Raw genomic sequence first — 21,986 nt, 5'->3', positions numbered from 1 at the left:
CTGTGAAGTTTGGAAGGTAGGAGACGAGGTACTGGCTGCATTAAAGGTGTGAGGACTGGGCGTGAGTCGTGCTTGGGTAGCTCAGGTGGTAGAGCACTTGCTCGCAAAAAGCAGAGGTCTCGAGTTCGAGTCTCGCTATGACAAGCAGTTTTAATCTGCCAGGGAGTTTCATATCGGCGCACACTCTGCTGCAGAGTGAAAATCTCGTTCTGGAAACATCCCCCAGGCTGTGGCTAAGCCATATCTCTGCAGTATCTTTCTTCCAGGAGTGCTAGTTCTGCAAGTTTCGCAGGAGAGCGTCTGTGAATTTTGTAAGGCAGGAGACGAAGTACTGGCGGAATTAAAGGCGTGAGGACAGGGCGTGAGTCGTGCTTGGGTAGCTCAGATAGTAGAGCACTTAGCTGCGAAAGGCGAAGGTCCAAAGTTCGAGTCTCGATCTGGCACACAGTTCTAATCCGCCAGGAAGTTTCATATCAGTACACACCCCGCTGCAGAGTGCAAATCTCATTCTGAAGGAATAAATCCATTTATAACTAACGAATCAAAGCACCTGGGGCACCAGATAGTGCATCAACAACCCGTGTAGTCAAAAAGCCTGTGGTGTGTGCGGACAATCGTTGATACAATGTTGCTCAGAAGTAGATGCAGTTTGAAAGATGGTGAATAATGCAGAAAAGAAGATAAAGAAAGGAACAGTAATGCTATAGAGAATAGTAACAAAGTGAAACATCACAGGGTTGTACGATGAAAGAAAAGCTGTTGCTCAAAATCAAACAATGGTAACTCCAGATAGCAATATCAACAATGTAGGAAAAGATAAGGTTGTTGCTTGTCATAAAGATGACATGTTGAGCTGCTGACAACCACAGTTAAAAGACACATACACATACGCTTTCAGCCACAGTCTTTGTCTGAAAAAGAGCAACACAGACCTTCATTTACACAAGTCATCAGTGACCAACACGTCCGATCACTCGCCCGTAATCTAGCCTTCCACGTAAAAGATACCAACCACTTCCTTCAGCTACTCTCCACCATCCCCACCCCTTTACCTCCTGGATCCCTACTCATCGCCGTTGCGGCTATCTCCTTATACACTAACATCCCTTATCTTAGCACTGTCGAATACTACCTTTGCCAACGTCCTTCTGACTCCAACCCACTACCTCATTCCTCATATACCTTACTAACTTTATCCTAAACCACTACTATTTCTCTTTTGAAGGGAGAGTGTACAAACAAATCCACTACACAGCCACGGTCCCAAGTCTGGCACACTGCTATGCCATCCTGTCAATGAGCCATCTTTTGGAGACTTTCCTAGTCTTCCAGAACGCCAAACCCCTAGTCTGTTTCAGCTTCATTGATGATATTCACGATCTGGACTCATGGTCAAGACACCATATCTTCATCCCTGCAATAACTCAATATCTGCTCTTCCAACCACTTTGCATGATCCTCTTCAATCAAGTGTACCAACTTCCTAGACACTGACCACTTCCTCTGTAATAGTTTCATCTGCACCCCTGTCCCCAATAAACCACTCGACAGTACCTGCATTTTGACAGCTGTCATCCCTTTCACAACAAAAAACCCTCCTCTATAGTCTGGTCACCTGGGGACAGCATATCTGAAAAGATGAACTCCCTTGCCCATTATGGTTAAGTCTTACCAAGGCCCTCACAGGCAGGTACTACCTTCAGACCAAGTCTACAAACAGATCCCCTGGGCCATTTCCCCTCACACCCCCAATCCTCCCACCACATCCAAGAAAAAATCTCAAAGAAGTGCCCCCTATGTCACCCACTACCACTCCAGACTGAACCAACTAAACCACAACCTTTTCCAGGGCTTTGATTACCAATCATCATACCCCGAAATAAGGAAAATCCTACCTGAGATACTTCCTAAAGTGGTGTTCTGTCACCTGCTCCACCTCCACAATATCCTTTTCCAACCCCATGTCACTTATGATCCAAATTCTTTGCTATAAGGATCGTAACACTGTCGGACAGCCAGGTGCGAGACCTGCCCATCCACCCACCCAGCACTTGCTATTCCAGTTCTGTCACAGGTTTATCCAACCTCATCAGGGGTTGGACCATTTGTGAAACCAGCAATGTCATTTACTAGATCTACTGGAATCGTACAGCTTTTTATATTGGTATGACTACCAGCCAGCTGTCCATAAGGATGAACAGCCACTGCCAAGCTGTGGCTAACAGCAAAACAGACCCCCTTGTGGCGCAACATGCATCGATTTCAATGGCTGCTTCATTACCCGAGCCATCTGGATCCTCCCTTCCACCAACAGCTTTTCTGAACTGCGCAGATGGGAGTTATTCTTATAACACAATCTCCACTCCTGTAGTTATCCTGGTCTCAACCTTCAGTAACATTTTGTCCCCACACCCTTCACCCAACAGTTTCCAACTCCCTTTGTCCTATCACTTCCTCATTCTCTTTCCCCATTCCTCCCCCTCCCCCCTTCACCCAACTGCCTGCCCCACAACCTCTTGTTGCTGTGTCTGTTGGAATTCCAGTCCCTGCACACTGTGCCAGACAGTGCCCCTTTGCCCCCCCCCCCCCCACCTCACCCTTACACTGCTATCCCTTAACCTTCCCACCCTCTCCAGGTTGCTGCTTCCATCCCATGCAATAGTTGCACTGTGCCTCAGCTGCCAGACTAGGCAGTCATGTTTGCTTTTGTGAGTGAATGATGTGTGTTTCTCTTTTTCCAATGAAGGCTGTGTCCGAAAGCTTACCAGGTGTAGAGGTATGAAACCGGAATTTCTCTATAGATGGTGCTAGCTGTCAGTGTAGGTCCTGTGAGACTGCGTCTGCGGCGCCATCTGCTCCTTGTAACGGCTGACGATGAATGTCAAGACACGATAACCCACTTCCATACATCAGTACCTACTTTAAACCTGTAAATATGTCGAGTTTTGTGCCTACGAAGTACGATTTGCAAACAGCATCGGTTTTCTGCTATCATTTGAAGAAAACTGCTGCACAATAGTATCAAATGCTTGTCCATGTTTTCGGCGAACATGCTCTTTGGAAAACATAGTGTTTTGAGTGGTTAAGGAAATTCAAAGGTAGTGATTTTGACGTGAGAAACGACGAGCGCGGGAAACCACCGAAAAAGTTCGAAGGGAACAAATTGCGAGCTTTATTGGATGAAGATGCTACTCAGACTCAACAAGAACTCGTGGAACAATTGAATGTGATGCAGAAAGCCATTTCCCCTTCGACTGAAAGCTATGGGAAAGGTGCAGAAAGTGGAAAAATGGGCTCCGCATGCATTAAATGAAAGACAGCAAGCAAATCGAAAGACCACTTGTGAAATGCTGTTCGCCAAATACGAAAGAAAATCATTCCTCCATCAAATAGTGACAGGTGATGAAATATAGATATGGTTTGAGAATCTTAAACGTCGTAAATCATGGGTGAATCCAGGCAAACCATCGACATCCACTACAAGACCAAATTGCTTAGGAAAGAAGACAATGCTGTGTATTGGGTGGAATCTGAAGCTTCATCTATTATGAGCTCAGAGCTGCTAAAACCGTGCAACCTGGTGAAACCGTTAACACTGATCGTTACCAACACCAAATGATCGATTTAAATCGAGCATTACGTGAAATACGACCGGAATAGGGAAAAAGGCAACACAAAGTCATATTGCTCCATGATAACGACCCATCGCACACAGCAAAACGGGTCTGGCTAACGACTGCGGCGTATTCTCCAGACTTGGCTCCGTCCAATTATCATCTGTTTGTATCACTGGGACATGCTGCACAACACTTCTGTTTGTATGAAAATGTACGAAAATGGCTCGCTGACTGATTCGCTTCAAAAGAAGAACTGGTTTTTGGCGTGGCATTCATACCCTGCCAGAGAGGGGGAGAAATGTATTGATAGCAATAGATATTTATGATGAATAAAATATTGTTTATCAGTTTCAAACAACAAACGTGTACTTATTGCAACCAAATTCCAGTTTCATACTTCTACATCTGGTATGTGTAAGTATCTGTCTGCAGCTTAACGTGTCCTCTTTACGGTCAGTAGCAATCTGTCTTTTCCTATGTTGTTGATATTTCAATGTGATGTTCCCATTGTTTGATTTTGCCTAATGGCTTTTCTTTCATCCTACAACGTTTTCCTTTCTTACTATTCCCTATGCATTACTGTTCTCAGTGTCCGTGCTTTCATTTCTTTTCTGTGTTTATTCATCGATCGTCCGCGCACAAAACAGGTTTCGTAACTACGAGTATGCAGTTTGTTGATGCGGTATCAGATGCCCTAGATTCTTTCCTTCGATACTTATATTTACTTCTATTGATCACACTTCGTTCTTCATCTTGACATACTTTAGCGTCTTATTTTCTATACTTGCCTGTGTCACACAAACTTCTCATTGTCATCCTAACACATCCCCATTTCCCCCCTCTACCCTTATCACAACACACACGTACTCCCATACCTCATCTGTTCCTTTCCCCAAGTTTCTGTACCTTTTTAACGCATTTTTCCATAGCTTCACGCGGTTTCATGCATTTTGATGTATTTGTACGTCTTTTTGCTGTTCTTTACGAATTTTGTTACACGTATTTTCTCTTATCAGCTCCTCTCAGAACCATCAACACCTACTTTTCCCATTTCCGCACCATTCCTGTTTCCTTTACTTCATTTCTACCACAATGGACCCCTGCTCCATCTTTCTACACCAGTTCAAAAAAGCATCCCTTTCTCTGGCTAAAACCTAGTCCCATATTCTATTTCTTAAATGCTGTCTAAGCCAAGGAATCACTTCAATCTGCGTAATCACAAAAATTCCCTTCTCTGGATCCTACCCCTTCTCTGACAGTGACCTTCACCTTTCCAGATTCCACCAGATCCTGTCCCTCACAAACCTGGTACTGCAAAAACACATCTCTATGGTGCATGTACCCCACAATCTCCTCTGCTCCCTTCGCAAGATACTGGCACTGTGCAATCCCCACTTCATACTCCACATCTGTGAAACTGACTCCTTTGTTCTCCACAGCACCTTGCAGAGCATTGCAGACACCACCTTCATAAGTTATCCAACCTGCTGACATCCTACTGCCACCTTAGGGCACCACTATCCAATCCCTATCCTACCCAGAGTGTTCCTCCTCGTCCACCTATCACGCCATCTAAACCCTGCATAGCTGACTTTTTCAACTTGCCACATTCCCCAAAACTCCCTACCAACACTCCACCAAATCCAAAGCCAAAACAGTCACGTAACACTATTGTTAATCTTTCCACCAAAACCCCCAGCGCCACAGAAGTTTCAGTCCTATCCAAAGACGTCACCTGTAGCCCTACATCCAAATTTAACCACGCTGGACTTCTCAAAGATCTACTCTCCTCCTTCCAATCCCTGCAATGGAAACAGTTCTTCACTGCCAATCCCTCCAACTAAAATGAACCTAATTCTAACACTGAAAACTACCTCTCCCAGTTCATACTGCCATTCAGCCGTGATTCTCCTCCATCCCACCAGCTGATCACCTTCCAGGAATTCCTTATCTCCGACAGCCTCACCATCCATACCCCAGTCCCTTCCTCAGGACATCAACCTTTCAGCAGAAGAAAGAATAGCCATACACAACCTCAAAACAAATCCTGAGCTAATCATTGTACATGCAGTCGCAGAACCTCTCCCCTGAATCCATTTCCTCCTGACCCCTATGACACCATCTTCTCCATGGTCCCCAAAATCCACAAACCCAACAATCCTAGACATCACGTTCTATCCGGTTATTGTGGCCCCACTGAAAGAATTTTGGCCCTCATTGAGCGACACCTACAACCAATTGCCTATCATATAGCCTCCCATGTAAAAGGTACCAACCACTTCCTCCATCGACTCTCCTTCATCCCCGCCCCTTTACTTCCTGGATTTCTACTCATCACTTTTTTATGCCATCCCCTGATAACCACCATCCCTCATGCCCACGGTCTTACTACTATTGAACACTACCTTTCCCAACGTCCTTCAGACTTCAAATCCACTACCTCATTCCTCATATATGTTACTAACTTTATCCTAACCACAACTACTTCTTTGAAGGAAGGGTATACAAACAAATCCATCACACAGCCAAAGGCACCCACTTGGGACCCTCATATCCCATTCTGTTACTGGATCACCTAAGGGGACTCTCCTAGCCTTCCAAAACATTAAACCCCTGGTCTGTTCCAGCTTCATTGCTGATACCCATGATCTTCTAGACTCAGGATCAAGACACCCTATATTCATTCCTGCAACTACTCAATATCTGCTCTACAAACCGCTTCACCTGGTCTCCCTCAACCAAGTGTGCCAACTTCCTAGATGTTGACCACCTCCCCTCTAATAGTTTCATCTGCACCCCTGTCCCCATTACACTACTCAACAGTACCTGCACTTCAACAGCTGTCATCCGTTTCACAACAAAAATCCCTCCTTTACAGTCTGGTCACCTGGGGACAGCATATTTGCAAAGGCGAACTCCCTTGCACAGTATGCTTAAGGTCTTACCAAAGCCTTCACAGGCAGGTACTACATTCAGACCAAGTCTGCAAACAGCTCCCCTACGCCATTCCCCCCTCACACCCCCAATCCTCCCACTGCCCCCAAGAACCAGTCATAAAGGACTTTTCCCATCTTCACCTAATACCATCTCTGACTGGAACAACTCAACCAGATCCTTCACACGGTTTTGATTAGCTATCACCATACCCTGAAACAAGGAACATCCTTCCCACCCCTTCTACAGTGTTGTTCTGTCAACCATCCAACATCCTAGTCTGTCCCTATGCCACTCACCACAAGGAACATATACCTGTGAAATACCCAGGTGCAAGACCTGCCCAATCCACCCACCACTTCCTATTCCAGTCCTGTCACGGGTTTATGCTGCCGCAAAAGGGGCCGGGCCACCTGTGAAAGCAGTCATGTCATTTACCAGGTCTCCTGAAATCATTGTACAGCTTTTTATATTGGTTTGAACACCAAGGAGCTGTCCACAAGGTTGAATGGCAGCTGCCAAACTTTGGCCAAGAACGAAGTAGACCATCCTGTGGCACAACATGCAACTGCACATAACATGCTCGATTTCAATGGCTGCTTCATTACCTGAGCCATCTGAGTCCTCCCCTCCACCGCCAGCTTTTCTGAACTGGACAGATGGGAGACATCCCAACACATTTCTTGCTACTGTAATCATCCCGGCCTCAGCCTACACTAACATACTGTACCCACACCCTCCAATTAACAGCTTCCTCCCCTTCTGTCCCATCACCTCCTTCCCATACTCTTCTCTCACCCTTTTTATTTATCACCCATGTTTCTCCGCACCTCTCCTTTCTCTCCCCCCACCAACCACCTCCCTACCCTACAGCCTCCTGAAGCTGTGCCTGTTGGCATTCTAGTCCCAGCACACTCTGCCAGATAGCACTCCTCTCCTCCTTCTCACGCCTGCACTTCTATCTCTTCCCTTTTTGCAACCCGAAGTGGTGCAGTGGTTAGCACATTGGACCTGCATTTGGGAGGCCGACGGTTCAAACCTGTCTCCAGCCATCCTGATTTAAGTTTTCCGTTATTTCCCTGAATCATTTAAGACAAATGCCGGAATAATTCCTTTGAAAGGGCATGACCTGTTTCCTTCCCCATCCTTCCCTAATCTGAGCCTGTGCTCTGTCTCTATAAAGACCTCATTGTCGACGGTATGTTAAACACTAATCTCCTCCACCTCTCCTCCCCTCTGCAGCTCCTCCAGATTGCTGCTTCCATCTCCTGTAATAGTTGCATTCTGGCCCAAGCTACTGGAATTGGTGGTCTTGTGTGTGTGAGTTATGCTTGTTTGTGTGAATGAATGGTGTGTGTCTCTCTTTTTCTTGTGAAGGCAATGGCCAAAAGCTTTTAATTGTGACTGTCTGCAGCTTAACATGTTGTCTTTAAAGTAAGTAGCACTCTATCTTTTCCTACAGTGTTAGTACTTATCTCTCATTGAAAGGATAACATGATTACATTTGGGCATTCTATATTACAAATTTGCTTTACATATCAAATTACTGTAATAGAGCACAAATGGTTACTGTTGTTGGTAACACACACTGGTACGGGTGGCGAGAGCCAAGGTTGAGGGTGGGGGTGTGAATTGAGGTCAAGATTGCAGCAGGGGCAGGCCAGCACATGCACGTGATTTAAGAGCTCATTTAATCCTCAGGTGGGCAAACAGCGGATGGTTACCTGTCTGCAGATGGAATTCTGGGTGTAAATAAAATGATCTCTCAAATAATTGTTTTTTGAGGTATAATTTGTCAGCATGGAATAACAGGAATATGTGCAGGTACATTAACATCACAGACATTATAGTTATGAATTTATGCACTACGAGCAGTGCTGTCGTGTCACAATGTGCCGGCCTGCAAGCTTAAGTAAGTGCGTGAATCGAGTCCGTGGGCACCAAAGATTGCCCACGCCTGGAATAAGCAGACGTTTGGTTGACCAACGTTCAGATCATCGATGATGATGGTTTGGGATGAGGGGTGCTCGACATCATGGTCATCAGCATCCTGACTAAAAGTCAGCATGCTAATCTCATGGGTGGGGACGAAGGCTGTCCCCACATGCGGAGCAGTTCATAATGTATTAAAGTCTGCCACCCTTCCCCACCAATTGAGGGATGAGGCCTCACAGTTCACAAAATTTCACCACCCTTGTAACACAGGAATCAGTATCTGTGAGGATGGTGGGCAGATCTCCATAGAGACTGAGGGTTGCCCTAATATCAGTAAGCAAAACTGAAAATGGCACGCCACCAACTTCACACAGAGGTGAATCCTCCTGCCGGAGAAGGAAGCTGTGTGTTGAAGGGCTATGCCTGATGCACAGTCTGGTAAGCAGAACCTCCTCGCAGCGGCGAGACTGACATGAAGTCCACCAAACATTTGTGGTCGATTTGAGTGAACACAATTGTCGTCTGTCACCTGAAACCATTCAGTCTCCCACTGACTCATGATGTGTGTCAGAAAATGAGATGATGGCATGCAACCAGATGGGACATTGATGGACAGCGCCATTACAACATGCTTCCTTGGCAGCTTTGTCGGCCATGTCATTGCCCTGTATCCAAATGTGTTCTTTTCTTTCTCGGAGGTGCTGATTTACTGGGGAGGTCAGGGGAAACGTTAGCCAGTTCCTTGCTATCCAGTTCCTCCGATTGGAAGTCCAAATCCTCAAGAGCATAGTCCCCGTCAGAAATGGAGAGAGCTCGCTGATCCAAATGTTTTACTACTACTTTCTTCGATGTGGAACTACTTTTTGAAGGACTTTTTCTTTGCTGATAGCAGGAGGTGGTTGCCCGGGGTTGTTGGAATGGCTTAGGTGGCTTCTGATGTTGCGTAGTGAGTGGTATGTGGCTTAGGTGGGAAGCCTGTTGCTGATGGCTTCCGGACAACTTCAGTTACAAGTGAAACATTTCCTCCCACAAGTACATAAGTGCATGTGCTCATACGTGAATCTGTGGTCTGAGGTTGAGGTTGTGTGGGGGCATCACACTTAGCGACTGGAATCTTAAGGGCTGATGCAAAAGAAGTAGCAAATACCGGTAGTTGCATAGCTTTGAATGCTTTTTTTTTTAGCTTCATTATAGGGTATGTGTCTCTTGACTTTCAACTCCTGAATTTTCCTTTCTCTGTTGTAAATGTCATACTTTCTGCTCCGCACTGGGTGGTCCCCAGAGCAGTTTACACATTTTGGAGGAAGTGTACAAGAATTTCCTGATTCGTGAGCTGAGCCTCCACAATTGCCACACGTAGCCTTCCCATTACATTCCATAGTGGTATGGCCAAATCTTTGACATTGGTAGCATCACATAGTGTTTGGAACAAACGGGCAAACCATAAGGGGGGTGGGGAGGAATCCACATTAGGACGCTGTTTGCCACTGATTTTTTTGGGTGGGAAGAATTAATTAGAATTTAATCAAAGTTTGACACCATTTAATTCATATGTTGAACAGTTTTTGTGAATTTTTTTGAAGAATTTCAGCCAAAAATAACAAAGTTACGCTGTGATGTCCGCTCAAGGTTGTGAATATAGTTCTCCAATTGCGTGCAGTGTAGCCATTTCGATTTTCATCTGAAATCAAAAATCTTTTAATTTTACATTAATAACATATTTTCTAAGAATATGAAGCTCAATGCAGGTGAAAATTAAAAACTTTGCAGGTGTTGGAACAACTTACTTCGATTTTTCTCTAATTATGCAAAGAAAGATACCCTTAAAAGTCATCATATCATCTCACAAGTTGGTTCATATAATTCATAATTTTATAAAGAAACATACTATCAATTTTCACAATGATCGTTTCTATACTTTTTGAGTTAGACTGTATGCAAATGTGAATAGTCATTTCAAGATAAATGTGTTACAAAAATAAATTCTTGGAAACTACAAATTCAAGGAAGTTAACAATAATATAAAACGCTTACAGATTAATCTGCAATTCCAGGACCATATAGTAATCATTCTTCTGTCTCATAGGCTTTGTTTTGCACTTGCAGCAGTGCTTTCTGACCTTCCTTCGATTCCAATGAACCACGTCAATTCTGCCGGCTCATGCGCTGGTTATCCATTTCTTCAGCATAACTGAAGCTTTCGTGCCTACTACAATTCCTGCCTTGTTCAAGACCATGAGAAGGGATGAATTTCCGTCTTTGAATATGCCTGCTGCTAAATACCATGCCAATTCAACGACTTTTAGTCAGGAGTGCAAGGGTTTAGGAGCTAATCGCCAGATAGTGGAGTTAAAACTTTTGTTCACATTTTGTGTGGGGCCACCTAAACATCTCTCCCGTAATTCATCCCTTGATAAATTTTCATATATTGCAAGAATTTCCTTCTGTACGTCGGGGTGCAAAGGAGTAGGGTGCAGTTCATGTTCTATTCCAAGCGCTGTTAGTTTCTGCCACTCACACCAACTGTCTTCCCCCTCTGGGCAATACTCCTGTTGGGGATTTTCATCCGGGGAAATCATATAGTATGTTGCCATAGTTGCTTTTTTCATGTCTATGCTCGTAAAATCTAAACGAATGCGAATTTCACTTTGAAATTTTGAGGGCATATTCTTGGATAGTTAAGCTAATGATTTAGGCAATAAAAATAAAAATCAGACTTTTTGAATCTCCTACTGTGGTTTCCTCCCTTAAGATGGATATAGCCTGCAAGGATATATTCAGGTAATTCTGGAGTACTAAATGTTAGAATAAATGTTGCCGATTTTTCCAATTTGCCATTGACTCTCCTCATATAGTTCTGCACTTCTGTGACGCCCATATTTTTCCATTCTTCACATAACTTCGCAGGGTCCACCTCCATTATATCAGAGTAGGTAACCACGCTCTTACTTAACGTCGTTATGCGACTCAGCCTCGACTGGGTAGTCGCCCAAGGCCTTACATCCCAGAAGCTTAGATATACGGTCTGAATGAGCAGTTTCAATCAGAAGTGTTCCATTATGTTGTCGTTTGACACTTTGTACAGGCCCAGCAACACCTTGTGACTGTAGAAAGGGGAGACCTTCTCAAAGGTTCCCCCATTCACTTTATTACAATGAAAGTGTTATGGCACACTAGTGCCCTGTTACTATGGTTCTGAGACTTCTTTTTGAGATGACAGCCGAACAGAGCTCTCTTCGAGGAGTGGGTGTAGGTACTACCTCACGGTATACTCATCCCGTCAGTAGTAGTAGTCTGATGAGACCATTCCATGGGGGTCCCAAGAGATGCTGGGAGAACTCCGTCGACGCAGGCAGAGCCCTGCACGCCTTATACAAGTGGGGGATGGCAGGTGGCCCAGAGGTTTCCCACTAGAGACTGTTTTACCTAAACAGCCATTCACCTCATCAGCATGTAGCACACCTTGAGGTTGAGTTTTTTTTTTTTTTTTTTTTTTTTTTTAATATAAAGGTGTGTACCTTTCTTGCGGTCCAGGCAGTGAAGCCAAGACCCACGTTCTCCAAAACACACAACTTTCCACCAATGTGCCACATGATGGTCTCTGAAGCGTTCATAGAGCTTACAGAGAGGTCTGGTGGCACTTACCAGCCTCCAGCTCAGGAATCCTGGGGTCACCAAGCCCGTACTCAGCAAACAAATGCTGAGCCCCTGAGGCACGGATAATCAACCCTCTACTGTAAGATACCTTAGTGGTATTGAAACCAGGTCAACACAATAAAATTTGTGTGACCAGTTGGCTGTTTTTGTCCTTCAGTAAAACTTAAATATGATTGCTGTACATCAGCCATGTTCAAGATTGTATTACATACATAGCTACTTGGCAGATTCTTTGTCAGCTCTTTGCCTGAAGGTGAACACTGGTAGGTCAAAACCAGTTACAGCATTATGAGAAGCTTGTGATTATGTCATAAAAATACAAAAATGTGGAGAAAACTGGTACTGTAGCTTGCATGTTGTAAAACCTGTCAATAGTAGTTTTAAAAGGAGAAAAGGCATACAAATTAATTGTGATACTGCAACACTCCTTTAACCCTTTCACTGCTCTTTGCATTATGTGCTGCATTCATTATGGCTGTACTGCTCACCAATGGCTGGAGCCTGTGCTGAGATGGTGTTCCGGTCGATATGGAATACTTATCATCTGATTTTTCGAAAATTATTAGGTGAAAAAATTTGATTTTTACATACCTTACAGGTTGATATTTTCACTCGATAAAGAAACGAGTTTGTTTTCGTTGTCCATCATAATTACTTCCACTGTATCAAATTAAGTAAAACACTGCACAAAGTTTTAGAGTTTGCAGAGGTAAAAATGCAATGCATAAACTTTGTGTATGGCTGATTTTAGCTCATACACTGCAGTGAATTAAATGTAGATAAAATATTGATATTTATTTAAAATTTAGAGCAGAAAGTTATCTCGTATCATTCTCAAGTTATTGGATTTTACGTCCAAAGGTAGTTGCATGCAATGGATCCATTCACGTCCTTCCACATTGTGAACCTCGGTCATCACAATTGTCACATCTCATAAATGATTCAACATATTGAAACGAGGTTTTCCGCAAATGATAGTATGTACTGTACATATACCAGAAATACTGAAAACTTTTTTATTCACCAGGATATGGAAGTAACTCATCCATAGCAGTGAGAGGTTGATGGCTAAGATTCATTCAGACACCCATAGCACTAAAGGAAAATCTACGTGTTGTGCATATACAAATTCGGATCACCTGGGGAACGTTGAAAAGGAGAAAATGTATAAGCACTCACAGCGGAGAAAGGGTTAAAATGCAAATATTTAGAATAAAGATCTGTAAGGAATCAAATTTGAATTTTACCAATACAGTTGAAAATACACAGATGCCATTCTTTACTTTTTACGAACAGTTGAAATTGAGATAAAACTCGGTTCAGCTCAGATTCCAAACGTGGACCATTTCAACACTAAGGGAGAGTAGAGGGGAAGAGCATGAAAGTTATCAGCAAACAACTCCAGAACGTAAAATTATGTTTATTATACTTGGTTACAGCAATGATGCATAATTGAATCTCTACTTTTTAACACACATGAGACAAGAAAAGCAAAGAAGCAAAACATGTACATCCCAGAATGTCATATATTTAACTTTAAATTTCCATAATTCTAAGCTAATCTTATTAAGAACCCTGATACTGCAAAACCACACACACACACAAACACACACACACACACACACACACACACACACACACACACACACACACACACACACACACACACAAAATATTATTACATGAAAAGTCTCTCTCTTCTGTCAGTATTCTGAACAGAACTGTTGAGATTAATGACAGAGCTGCCTCCAGTGGCATGTCTCACATTACATGCCTCTATTTTAACAGTCAAAAAGAGAGACTAGTTCTCTTTTCATAACTGGAGACCGTAGAGGCTTATCTGTGTTGGCATAATTAAAAGATACATAACTTCTAAGGGCTTGCAGCAACAGTTGTTACATTTTGTATTTAACTGAGCGTTTATAAAAATGATGACAGGAAATTACATAGACAACATATTTAAAAACTGGATTTTTTAGAATACAGACAGACTTTATTATTATCAGTTTTTCAAGTACAGAGAATCCATTTCACCAAGAACAAATGAATATTCACCCCTCCCTTCCTAACATCTATCCCCATCTTCTTTTATCAGTTTTCGTTTTTCTTTTAGCTTTATTAATGTGAACACAGAGTTTGAAAAAAATGTGACACTGGGGAAACTGCACTCGCCCTTCTCCAGATCTGATTACAGTTGAAAGATCTTATTACACTTTAATTGGAAATGGTATCTACTTTCTTCAGACATTCTGTAACACCAACACAGTAAAGACAGAGCAGCAGAGTCCAAAAATGTGCTTGAAACACTCACTGGACAGTTACTTTCTACATTTACTTACTATTTATATTTTTGTTATATCACACGCAGTTGTTAATCTGTTAATAGTCATTCAAAGTGTTACAGAGATTGTCATACACAAATGTACAATAAAATATATCTATGACCTCTTATCAAATTTTCCTAGCAGTTTCTAAGAAACAATACAAAACTATCACATAGAGGGCACTAAATGAAACCATGCCTATAAGAGGAGGGGAAATTATACTGCAGAGAGAGCAATAAATATGCACTGCACATCAAATATGTTCCAACCATTTTACCACAATTTCATTTTTATTAAGAATTATTTACATAACATACTGTGCCAAACCACAGAACTACAGAACATTATTTGCAGCATCAAATGGAATCCCTATATATACTGCCATGTGTAAATTTGACAGTTATGACACTGGATGATTCAAACAGCTAGCAAAAAGAGAATTCTCAAAAAAAAATTCTTATATCTGTATTCCTGTACAAATTAAGATCCCAGAAATAGCACTGGGACATGATGGAGGGCATACGCACAAAATGGATCACAAAAGGAACAGTTCCACCTGAGAAAAACACTGTATAAATGAGACTTTCTTATAAGAAATAGAAAAAAACTTATTCCAAAATTCTGTAGCAGACAGTTAATAACAGTAAAGGAAAGTAAAGTGTCCAATACTGTGTCACCTTCCACAGCTCTCGTGTGCAATATAGTCAACCACAATGTAAAATGTATGTACAAATACATGTAAGACCAATAAAAACCATTATGTATGACAAATGAAAATAAAAACACAACTTCAACAAAAGTTAAATCATAATACATATTTCAGAGGACAGTGCATGGAATACAATATCAGTACAAAATTAAAATATACTCCACAATTAGTGCTTGTAGAAACTTATGTACATTATAAAGACTATTCAATAAAACAGTTCTTCTACAACAAAATCATTTCACAGTGACGAAAATAAAATTTGTTTCAACAAAACCCACCAAAGCTCTCAACTACATTTCACTGCAAAATACCTCTTCCTCTATCTTTCATCTGATGATCGCAAATGGGTACACAGAGTGACACAGAGATAGTCAACTCTCTTAAGAGCAATAGCTCTAGAACTTTAAGGTTTCAAATATATCAACAGATCAATTGCAACAAACCATCAAACACACAATTTGATACTGTCTTTCCTGTTCAATCCCGTACATGTTTCTTGCTGTGAACCAACCAGATTGCCAATCTGGGAACCCTGTTCTCTGTGTCAGCTGCATGGGAAAATTCCTCACAGTGACAACATCACTAACAAATGTATTTCTTTCGATGAAGCACTCAGATTAATGATATTTCTTAGTGGGAAAAACCTAAAAGACTCTTCCTGTGTCATATAAATTTCCTAAACCACTGAAAAGCTGCTTTTGGTGTGATTAATTAGAACAATTAACAGTTTGTGATGCACTGTTAAAAATAAATTTAAAAAAGAAAGAACAGTTTTCTTCTGTGTATAATATGAAAAATGTTACCTACAAACTAAGTTACATAGCTTCTGTCACAAGCAGACTTACAACCTGAAACTGTCTGCCTAGCCCAAGACTTCGCACAGCAAAGACAACGTCCACACGTTTTTCATATGAGCAAGTTCTTAACCGGTGTTAAGAACCGGTCCCATTTCCTTTAAACAGACCTCTCAAAATATTGAATCAAATACAACAAATATGAAATATTCTTCAAAATCAAAAACATCTGTGGTAATACCAATTTTAATCACTGGCAACTTCCTTAATAGCATGGAACTTTGCAGTACTGGAAGTGAGCTGAGCATATACTCATGTGAAGCCACATCCATTTTTCATTCAACACACAGCAGAAAAATGTAAGTGTAAACAGAATACCGCTATCAGTGATATAACTAGAAAACAAATGCAGAAATACTGGTAGAATCAGTGAATACGTGTTTCTTGTATTATGTGCGCAGTTCTGAATTTTCAGAAAAATGACAGCCTCCAGAATCAAATAGGAACATAACAGAATCTATCGGAAACTGGGACTGATTTGCTGCCACAGATGGGATTGAGAGAGAATTTTAAGGCTAATGTGAGACCACTGTGTGTCCATAAGTCTCATTCCATTCAGTCACACTCTTTCCAGACAAAGATGAAGGGACTGATAACATTGTAGTCTTTATTCTTTTGTACATGTTAATTCGCAAGTGCTTAGCATCTAGTCATCTTTCTTACTCTTAGCTCCATTTTCTGTAATTATTTCACATACATAATACGCATTTTTTGTAATTGCCAAATCTGACATCAAAGATTTCACAATCTTGTACAATCTCGTGCCAGGCTCCCTAGCTCAAAAGACAATATTTCAATTCACAACAAGAAATTCTTTTCCTGTAATTAAATTCAAAGTAACACATCGGAAGTTATGCTATTGTGCTACTTTACTTACAATGCAGAGCTGTACGGGACTGATGTCCAATTCAGTTACATGTGATTAAATTTTTAAATTCGAGAGCAGAAATTCTTTCTGCAGGTGGAATCTTTTGCAATATTTGGAAAATCAAAAACTTGATTTTATGTAACAATATTCAGTTTCACATTACACGTTCCATAACTATAACACACCAAATTTGTATTTACAAAAATCAATAAAAGTAAATTATACATTTTCTGTTTAATTGACAATAGTTGTTTCACAATTAGAAAACAGATTTCTACGTGAAAAAGACCAATCACCAAAATACTTATACACACCAGTAGTCATTACACAGCTACCTACAGCTCTTCGAGTCAGCTACTGAAATGACTAAAACACAGAATAGCCAACGGAAATAGGTAAGTAAACTGTACATATGACGGAGAAAACTCAGATACAAGACAGAGTACGTGCTTTACGACAATCGTAAAAGGTAGGGTCAAATAGTGCTCAGAGCAAGCCGCTTTCAGATCCACCGCACAATACAAAGTCACAGCATACATTATATCACTGTACACATTTTGGACACCTTAACCGTTGCCGCAGCAAACTGCCAGGTACAAATATTTGTCCAATTGCTTTCTCTGTGGAAAATGACACTTGGCAAAATTTACTGGAAAAACTATTTCATAGGTTTGACTATCTCCAATCAGAATTTCAGTAAAAGATTTCTTAACCAAAAAGAAATCAACACACAAAATCAGCACATAAAAATTGCACTAGAGTCGTGATGGAATTTCAGTTCACAGTGTCAAGTAGACCCCCTCAGTGGGAGAGGCCAGTCGGCAGCACGGGGCGCAGGTCCTGCCCCACCATCGGGTACGAAACCAGCGGGGCACTCGCCGCAGCCCCGGCAGCGGCCATCGACATGGCGGGTGTCTGCGGGGGCGGAGGTGGTGCCTGCGGCTGCGGGGCGGGGGCTCCCGGCGGTGGTGGCGGCTGCGGCTGTGCACCTGCCCCGGGCTGTCCGGCGGGGGCCGGAGGTGCCGGCTGCGGCTGCGCCATCGACACCACCTGCGGGAAATCCGGGCGCGTCTTAAAAAACTACCCTTCCTTCGATTGCCTACAGCACGAGGTCGCGGGCTGACAATTACCGTACGGACAGAAATGACGAGGGGATCTTACAGACAGATCCTTTTCGACTTCCTTTGTACTCGAGGAATTGCGAGGTCACTGCCCAGACATCAAATCTTAAGCTGTACAACACACTGCCCGAAAACTCTAAATAAATTGAGAGACAATTTCCGAGTTCTACTAAGTGCAAAATATTTCCGACATTTTAACATAGTTAGTTGCAGCTGAGTGCATAATATTCGAATCTTCTAATAGTGAAGTTAATGGTTTGTTTCTTGCTAGTAGAAACTTTCTTTTTCTAGACTCCTAAACTTTTCTGTATATTAACAAACTGAAATCGTAATTACCAAGTATTACACGATAACTTTAAACTAAAACCGCACTGTTTGTTTTTAATTAACCACAACGCAATACGAGTTCAAGCAATAAATTACAATTTGATTAAGTATGTGAAACATCAAATCGAAAATATTTTATTTTTAATTTCAGAGATTGAGCAGTATTATTGGCACACTATATTTTCACTTAACAGTAACATATTTCCCATTTTTCTACCCAATTTTATTACGATATTCACATTTTAAAGCAATTAGTAATTTAAAATACAAAATATTATTTTATTTAAATACTATCATTCAATACTTGTGAATTAATACTCCAATATGATAACAGATATGGAATTCAAGTAACTGTAAAAATAAATGACGTTACTAGTGAGAATCGATCCAGTAACTTCACAATTACACGATTAAAACGCTAAGCATTGCACTACAGGCAGCTCAGGAAGTAATGCTCTGCTGACAACAATGCTCTGAATGCAAAATGTTAGGTACAATTTTTTTGAAGTTTCTCAAGTGTGTGTGCAAAAATTTTATTTTCTCCAACAGATAGTGTTTCAAAATGGTGCACGTATGTGACATACGTTACAAGCAGCACGTTGTCACTGAATTTCAAACTGTGGAGAATATTCACAAACGTTCGTGTGAAGACTACGATGCATTTGCAGTCAACCGGAGTACAGCTGATCGCCAGGTGCAGAGGGTGAGACAATCGGCTGAGGGTTTGGACGATCTCCACAATTTGCAATGACTGTCACAGGTGACGCGTCGCAGTGTGCCGATGTTCTCACTTGTGCGGATCGATGCATTACGACTCTGCAGTTGGCACTGCTTCTGTCAAACGGTAAAGAAAGTTAGGATGCAATTATCTGCACTCTCACATACTCTGAAGTGACCACATGAGAAAAAAGGTTTGGGCAATATTCTCTCATCCATCCTACAGCCCTGGCATAGCTCCCTCACACTTCTACTAGTTTGGATAGTGGAAGAAATTTTGAAGACGACGACAAGGTGATTCACACAGTGAACGAGTGGTTTCTTGGACAGGGCCAGGGCTTGTAACAACAGGGCATACACTCCCTCGTGTCTCGCTGGAGCGGGGCCACAGAACTGGAAGGACATTAGCTGGAAAAGTAATGTGTATAGTAATCATTATTGTGTAGTTTTCATTGTGTGGAATAAATAATTGCCGGGGAGGGGAAAAAAAAAAAAGAAAAGTGGAAGTAACTTTCTTGGCAACACTCTTATTTTGATTTCAGTTCCTGTCGTACAACAGTATATTATCTCACGGTCCACTGGTGATCAGACTTACTATTTCCATTAGTTCGTAATTCCTATTACGACCATTCTTATAGTACGGTAGAACAATATAATGATTTTAGACACATGATGCCAAAGAAAACAGAAATAAGTATATGTATAACAATTTACAGTAATTACCTCATACTGCAACAAAGCCAGCCAGATAAAAGTTCCACATTTGCTGAATCGATCGTCAATCTCAAGTATCCTCAGTTCATATCCAAGAGATATTGTATTGTGTTGCCCATAGATTCTGCATTTTCCTCCCAAATTTTCACAGTATGCAAAAAATAAACTCTTCCACATAAAAATGAAACAATTTATAGGCTCTACAATCTTATGCCACATGTTATTTTCAACTTGTCTCCTAATGCAGCACGAAATTAGATGGAGCAAGAAAGATAGGGTCAGAGTAATTTAAAAGCAATTCCAGTGCGACAATTAATACAGCGATATTTAAATGAGATGGTCACAGAGGAACTTATACTCGAGGGCCCCACCAGGAAGCAATTTTTATGAAGAATGCTCACCCACAGTAGGCTGGCATTTTGTGCGACAGCTCAAACTATTTGGCCCACAAGTGGACCACCTCAACAGTTCGAGAAACTGTACCAGGTGAACAGAGATCTAGGCAATAGCCGACAGCTCCCAAAGCCTGCACAACCTCGGATTGCAAAAATTAAAACAGACTGTAGAACAAACTGTATGTAAATATATATATTAATTGTGTACAAAGGATCCAAACTGTAATAATTGTATTTAGTATATAGGTTTAGAAAGTAAGTGTTGGGAAAGATTATCCCCTATGGATGCACGTGGCCTTTCCAATGAAAATATGCATATATTGACTTTTAGGTTTGCTAGCCTGCCACGCTAAATGTTTTAGCGTGACAGTCGAGGCGGCGATGTAGCGGGACTATGAATTTCGCCGCGCTACACTCGCTCCCTCAGATGAAAAATATCCCGTCGCAGCGGTATGAGCGCTCGACGGCAGAGAAACTACTAAAATTGTAACTCTTTCTTTGTTTTCTATTCGTTTCTTTATTGTCTCTTGATAGCCGAAGCTGAAGGCAGACGTGATCAGATTAAGAAGAAAAAAACTTATTAATGTGTAGACATTGTGGAAGTTATGAAATTCGGAGGATGGAGAGAAGCAACTAAAATAAATTGTATTTAAGATCAAGACGGTTTTGTATACATTAGAAATTCCTGGACAATGAAACTTATTGCAAGATTTCGGAGCAGACTTTTTGCGCAGAAATGAAGTAGGAGATTTTTTAAGACCTGGACGCCGCATGAAAGAAGACATTTAACCTGGTAAAGGATGAACTTTTATCTACGTCATTTCCCCCTGTCAGTTACATTTTGTTATTCTCTGTTCTTTTTCAATACTTTTTGTAGTGGAAATTGGTTTAACTTTTGCTCAAAAACGCCACAAGGACCACCCCAACAATAGCTTTTCCGAATCACGAAGTCCGATAGCTTTTCTGTAATATGAAGTCCGATCTGCATTTCTTTCTTTCTTTCCCTTTTTTTTCACGGTCATTTACGATTTTAAAACCCCTTTTTTTATTCACCATTCCTTCCCAACATTTTCAACCCTTTCCTTTTCTTTTCTTCTCATTTTCTTTTTTTTTTAATCACTACAAGACACTGCCAGTTCCATCTGTGCCGGTCTATTTGAGACAGTATGCAAAAAGGGAATTGAGCAGCCAGTTCCAAGAGAGTAGCCCCAATATGCTACTCGAAGAGGTAATTGTGCCTCATCTGAATTGATCTGAAAGGACACAGGAGAATCAACCGGATGAGGAAAGGACAATCAGCATGAACTGTATGGAGTTTTCAGCTTACCCTGTACATGTGTCCGACACTGTAGACTTGCACACTTAAACCTGTGAGGCGAGGTCAATTATTGCCTAGCTGCAGTCCACACTATACAGAGGTCTTCAGAAGGTCTGCGAGACCTCTCTTCGATCTACAGAAACCCTTACAGAAATGGTTGCCACTGTACTGTATTAATGATTACAGAGAGATAAATCGCCACTCTTGATATACAACTGCACATTAAAAAAGGTATTCTCCAACAGTAGCAGAGATATGAGCTTTAAGGTAGCAGTATGCACTGATCAAGTTACTTCTGTCCTACACTGACACACAATGTTCCATGGAAGCTTGCTCCTGATTCTGATCCTTGCTCTCAGAGCTATTTTGGGTTCCACAGCTACAAAATTTTCCAATAAATGTATTACTGTTTCTCCTTGGCCATATTTACTGATAAACATCCACAAATTTATTCAAAACTCGTCAGTTTGGGTTATAAGCACTTTTATATCCACCT

The 21,986-nt window shown here is 41.5% G+C and overlaps 1 protein-coding gene across 4 annotated transcripts in view; it reads right to left on the bottom strand.

The window, feature by feature from the left end:
* The window catches only part of LOC126426671 (zinc finger CCCH domain-containing protein 10-like), a 173,916-nt gene that overhangs the window by 34,367 nt on the left and 117,563 nt on the right, over window positions 1-21,986 (bottom strand). For 2 of the 4 annotated variants that reach the window (XM_050088561.1, XM_050088563.1), the window contains one exon: window positions 13,548-17,948. The exons of the other annotated variants lie outside the window; for them this stretch is intronic. The gene's annotated coding sequence lies outside the window, so the exon portion shown is untranslated. Of the gene's footprint in view, window positions 1-13,547; window positions 17,949-21,986 lie in introns of those variants that run through there. 4 annotated transcript variants of the gene reach the window in all.

The sequence above is a fragment of the Schistocerca serialis genome, chromosome 11 (assembly GCF_023864345.2).
Source record: "Schistocerca serialis cubense isolate TAMUIC-IGC-003099 chromosome 11, iqSchSeri2.2, whole genome shotgun sequence".
Classification (NCBI taxonomy): domain Eukaryota; kingdom Metazoa; phylum Arthropoda; class Insecta; order Orthoptera; family Acrididae; genus Schistocerca; species Schistocerca serialis.
This window is presented reverse-complemented; position numbering and strand designations above follow the sequence as displayed.